The sequence below is a fragment of the Oncorhynchus kisutch genome, linkage group LG3, assembly GCF_002021735.2.
Source record: "Oncorhynchus kisutch isolate 150728-3 linkage group LG3, Okis_V2, whole genome shotgun sequence".
NCBI classification, from domain to species: domain Eukaryota; kingdom Metazoa; phylum Chordata; class Actinopteri; order Salmoniformes; family Salmonidae; genus Oncorhynchus; species Oncorhynchus kisutch.
Genome location: NC_034176.2, coordinates 15,080,715 through 15,086,579, shown reverse-complemented (window position 1 = coordinate 15,086,579; position 5,865 = coordinate 15,080,715).

The following is a 5,865-nucleotide window of genomic DNA, read 5'->3' as shown; positions in this document are numbered from 1 at the left end:
GTGCCTTTCTAAGGTCTTCGAAAGCCAAGTCAACAAACAGATTACCGACCATTTCGAATCTCACCATACCTTCTCTGCTATGCAATCTGGTTTCAGAGCTGGTCATGGGTGCACCTCAGCCACGCTCAAGGTCCTAAACGATATCTTAACCGCCATCGATAAGAAACATTACTGTGCAGCCGTATTCATTGATCTGGCCAAGGCTTTCGACTCTGTCAATCACCATATCCTCATCGGCAGACTCGACAGCCTTGGTTTCTCAAATGATTGCCTCGCCTGGTTCACCAACTACTTCTCTGATAGAGTTCAGTGTGTCAAATCGGAGGGTCTGCTGTCCGGACCTCTGGCAGTCTCTATGGGGGTGCCACAGGGTTCAATTCTTGGACCGACTCTCTTCTCTGTATACATCAATGAGGTCGCTCTTGCTGCTGGTGAGTCCCTGATCCACCTCTACGCAGACGACACCATTCTGTATACTTCCGGCCCTTCTTTGGACACTGTGTTAACAACCCTCCAGGCAAGCTTCAATGCCATACAACTCTCCTTCCGTGGCCTCCAATTGCTCTTAAATACAAGTAAAACTAAATACATGCTCTTCAACCGATCGCTACCTGCACCTACCCGCCTGTCCAACATCACTACTCTGGACGGCTCTGACTTAGAATACGTGGACAACTACAAATACTTAGGTGTCTGGTTAGACTGTAAACTCTCCTTCCAGACCCATATCAAACATCTCCAATCCAAAGTTAAATCTAGAATTGGCTTCCTATTTCGCAACAAAGCATCCTTCACTCATGCTGCCAAACATACCCTTGTAAAACTGACCATCCTACCAATCCTCGACTTTGGCGATGTCATTTACAAAATAGCCTCCAATACCCTACTCAACAAATTGGATGCAGTCTATCACAGTGCAATCCGTTTTATCACCAAAGCCCCATATACTACCCACCATTGCGACCTGTACGCTCTCGTTGGCTGGCCCTCGCTTCATACTCGTCGCCAAACCCACTGGCTCCATGTCATCTACAATACAGCATGGGGATGAGGTAGATTGGATGGGCTATTTACAGATGAGCTATGAACAGGTGCAGTGATCTGTGAGCTGCTCTGACAGCTGATGCTTAAAGCTAGTGAGGGAGGTAAGTGTCTCCAGCTTCAGAGATTTTTGCAGTTTGTTCCAGTCATTGGCAGCAGAGAACTGGAAGGAGAGGCGGCCAAAGGAAGAATTGGCTTTGGGGGTGACCAGTGAGATATACCTGCTGGAGCGCGTGCTACGGGTGGGTGCTGCTATGGTGACCAGTGAGCTGAGATAAGGCGGGGATTTACCTAGCAGAGATTTGTAGATGACCTGGAGCCAGTGGGTTTGGCGACGAGTATGAAGCGAGGGCCAGCCAACGAGAGCATACAGGTCGCAGTGGTGGGAAGTATATGGGGCTTTGGTGACAAAACGGATGGCACTGTGATAGACTGCATCCAATTAGTTGAGTAGAGTGTTGGTGTCACGTTCTGACCTTTATTTCCTTTGTTTTGTATTTATTTAGTATGGTCAGGGCGTGAGTTGGGTGGGCAGTCTATGTTAGTTTTTCTATGTTTTGGGGTATTTCTATGTTTCGGCCTAGTATGGTTCTCAATCAGAGGCAGGTGTCATTAGTTGTCTCTGATTGAGAATCATACTTAGGTAGCCTGGGTTTCACTGTGTGTTTGTGGGTGATTGTTCCTGTCTCTATGTTTGCACTAGATAGGACTGTTTAGGTTTTCGCACATTTATTGTTTTGTTAGTTATTTCATGTCTAGTTCCTTTATTAAAGAACATGAATAACCACCACGCTGCATTTTGGTCCGCTTCTCCTTCACCACAGGAAAACCCTTACAGAATCACCCACCACAACAGGACCAAGCGGCGTGGTAACGGGCAACAGCAGCGAAAAGAGGAATGGACATGGGAGGACGGTTTGGACGGCAAGAATATGGACTATACTACTTGGGAGAAAATAGACAGGTGGGCGGTCGACCCAGGGAGAGTGCCGGAGCCCGCCTGGGATTCGATGGAGCAGTGCGCGGAAGGTTACAGGAGAATGAGGTTGGCGAAGCAAGCACGGCGACGCGGACGGAGGCCCGAGAGTCAGCCCCAAAAATGTCTTGGGGGGGGGCACAGGGGGAGTGTGGCAGAGTCAGGAGTCAGACCTGAGCCAACTCCCCCCGTTTATCGTGAGGAGCCAAGGAGGAGCTCAGAACCAGAGCTGGTGTTGGAGGTGAGCGAAGCAGAGACTGTGAAGGAGTTAATGGGGAAATTGGAGGAGAGAGATATGAGGGAGTTGCTGGTTTGGTGCATGAGGCACGACATTCGCCCGACGGAGCTTGTCAGGGATTTAATGGCACCTGGGTCAGCTCCATACTCATCCTGAGGTGTGTGCTAGGGGTCTGGTGAAGACTGTGCCAGCCTCACGCATCAGGCCTCCTGTGCATCTCCCTAGCCTTGCACGTCCTGTGTCATCTCAGCACAACAGTGCTCCTAGCAGTGCTAACCGTGGCGGGCGTGGTGCTGGTCAGGCACCGTGTTATGCGGTGGTTCGCACGGTGTCCCCAGTACGCGTGCTTAGCCCGGTGCGCTACACTCCAGCTTCCCACATCTGCCGGGCTAGGGTGAAGATCCAGCCAGGGCGGTTGGTGCCAGCCCTGCTCTCAAGATCTCCAGTACGCCTTCACGGTCCGGTCCATCCAGTGCCACCTCCACACACCAGCCCTCCGGTGGCAGCTCCCCACACCAGGCTTCCTGTGCGTGTCCTCGGCCCAGTACCACCAGTGCCAGCACCACGCATCAGGCCTACAGTGCGTTCCGCCTGTCCAGCGCTGCCGGGGCCTCCCTCCTCTCCGGCGCTGCTGCCGGAGTCTCCCGCCAGTCCGGCGCTGCTGCCGGAGTCTCCCGCCTGACCGGCGCTGCTGCCGGAGTCTCCCGCCTGACCGGCGCTGCTGCCGGAGTCTCCCGCCTGTCCGGCGCTGCTGCCGGAGTCTCCCGCCTGTCCGGCGCTGCTGCCGGAGTCTGAGGCACCAGAGCCCCTCTGTCCCGAGCAGCCCCCAGAGCCCCCCTGTCCCGAGCAGCCCCCCCTCTGTCCCGAGCAGCCCCCCCTCTGTCCCGAGCTGCCGCCCCCCTGTCCCGAGCTGCCGCCCCTCTGTCCCGAGCTGCCGCCCCTCTGTCCCGAGCTGCCGCCCCTCTGTCCCGAGCTGCCGCCCCTCTGTCCCGAGCTGCCCCTCTGTCCATTGAGAAGGGTCGCCGTGGTTAGGAGGCCACGGAAGCGGACAATAAGTCAGACTAAGACTATGGTGAAGTGGGGGCCACGTCCAGCACCAGAGCCGCCACAGCGGACAGACGCCCACCCAGACCCTCCCCTATAGGTTAAGGTTTTGTGGCCGGAGTCTGCACCTTTGGGGGGGGTTACTGTCACGTTCTGACCTCTATTTCCTTTGTTTTGTATTTATTTAGTATGGTCAGGGCGTGAGTTGGGTGGGCAGTCTATGTTAGTTTTTCTATGTTTTGGGGTATTTCTATGTTTCGTCCTAGTATGGTTCTCAATCAGAGGCAGGTGTCATTAGTTGTCTCTGATTGAGAATCATACTTAGGTAGCCTGGGTTTCACTGTGTGTTTGTGGGTGATTGTTCCTGTCTCTGTGTTTTGCACCAGATAGGACTGTTTTAGGTTTTCGCACGTTTGTTGTTTTGTTAGTTTATTCGTGTACAGTTTCTTTATTAAAGTACAATGAATAACAACAACGCTGCATTTTGGTCCGCCTCTACTTCACCTAAAGAAAACCGTTACAGTTGGAGGCTATCTTGTAAATGACATCGCTGAAGTCGAGGATTGGTAGGATGGTCCGTTTTAAAGAGGGTATGTTTGGCAGCATGAGTGAAGGATGCTTTGTTGTGAAATAGGAAGCCGATTCTAGATTTAATTTTGGATTGGAGATGTTTGATGTGAGTCTGGAAGGAGAATTTACAGTCTAACCAGACACCTAGGTATTTGTAGTTGTCCACATATTCTAAGTCAGAACTGTCCAGAGTAGTGATGCTGGATGGGCGTGCAGGTGCGGGCAGCGATCGGTTGTATATCATGCATTTAGTTTTATGTGCATTTAAGAGCAGTTGGAGGCCATGGAAGGAGAGTTGTATGGCATTGAAGCTCATCTGTTGTTTTTTTAAAATTTATTTTACCTTTATTTAACCAGGCAAGTCAGTTAAGAACAAATTCTTATTTTCAATGATGGCCTAGGAACAGTGGGTTAACTGCCTGTTCAGCGGCAGAACGACAGATTTATACCTTGTCAGTTTGGGGGTTTGAACTTGCAACCTTCGGTTACTAGTCCAACGCTCTAACCACTAGGCTACCCTGCCGCCCCACAGGGTAGCCTAGTGGTTAGTTAACAGTCTCCAACGAAGGGCCAGAGGTATGCAGAATGGTGTCGTCTGCATAGAGGTGGATCAAAGAATCACCAGCAGCGAGAGCGACATCATTGATGTATACAGAGAAGAGAGTCGGCCCGAGAATTGAACCCTGTGGCACCCCCATAGAGACTGACAGAGGTCCGGACAACAGGCCCTCCGATTTGACATACTGAACTCTATCGGAGAAGTAGTTGGTGAACCAAGCGAGGCAATCATTTGAGAAACCAAGGTTGTTGAGTCTGCCAATAAGAATGTTGTGACTGACAGAGTCGAAAGCCTTAGCCAGGTCGATGAATACGGCTGCACAGTAATGTCTCACAGTAATGGTTACTGTCAACCATATAAAAACAAATTATATTTTCACATACACCGGATAGATACAGCAAAGGAAGCACGGCACCCCTGGAACAGATTAGAGTTAAGTGCCTTGCACAGGGGCACAACAGATTTTTCACCTTGTCGGCTCAGGTATTTGAACCAGCAAACTTTCGGTTACTGGCCCAATGCTATAACCGCTAGAATATCTGCCACCCAAAGCACAATACTTTCCAATTGACTTAGTACCAAAAAGTGTGTTTGACTAATTGCCTACCTGAATTGTGCTGAAACACATGCATGGGTCATTCCTCAAAATAAGTGCATTTTGCATCGGTTTGATGTTTATATACACTTGAAGTCGGAAGTTTACATACACCTTAGCCAAATATATTTAAACTCAGTTTTTTTACAATTCCTGACATTTTATCCCAGTAAAAATTCCCTGGCTTAGGTCAGTTAGGATTCCCCACTTTATTTTAAGAATGTGAAATGTCAGAATAATAGTAGAGAGAAATATTTATTTCAGTTTTTATTTCTTTCATCACAATCCCAGTGGGTCAGAAGTTTACATACACTCAATTAGTATTTGGTAGCATTGCCTTTAAACTGTTCAACTTGGCTCATACACACATGACCTAAGTGTGTGTAAACTTCCGACTTCAACTGTATATTCAATTAAGTGCCCTTTAATATAGACCACAAGGAAAATTCAATAAAGGCTTGCTAAAGTTCCAAAATTCAGCATTTTGACATGTCCCTCTGTCAAAAGCTGTGCCACTTCTAGGAGGATTTTAACCCACTTAATCCCAAAATGTCTCCCAATTCCACTGTCACTGTGAAGCCCTAGTCATTTTGTTGCTTTGACAAAGTCATATCTGAAGATTATTATTTATTTAATGTGATTAGTGATTCATTTACGCATGTCCCTTATTTTAAGGACAACCATGTTATGTGAACTGAACTCTCACTTTAATATGGTGAAACAAATAATTTCTTAACAAACTCACACATACAGAAACTGTACAGAGAGAGAGAGAGAGGGAGAGAGAGAGAGAGAGAGAGAGAGTATTATTATTAATAGTAGCAGCCTGTAGTAGTAGTAGT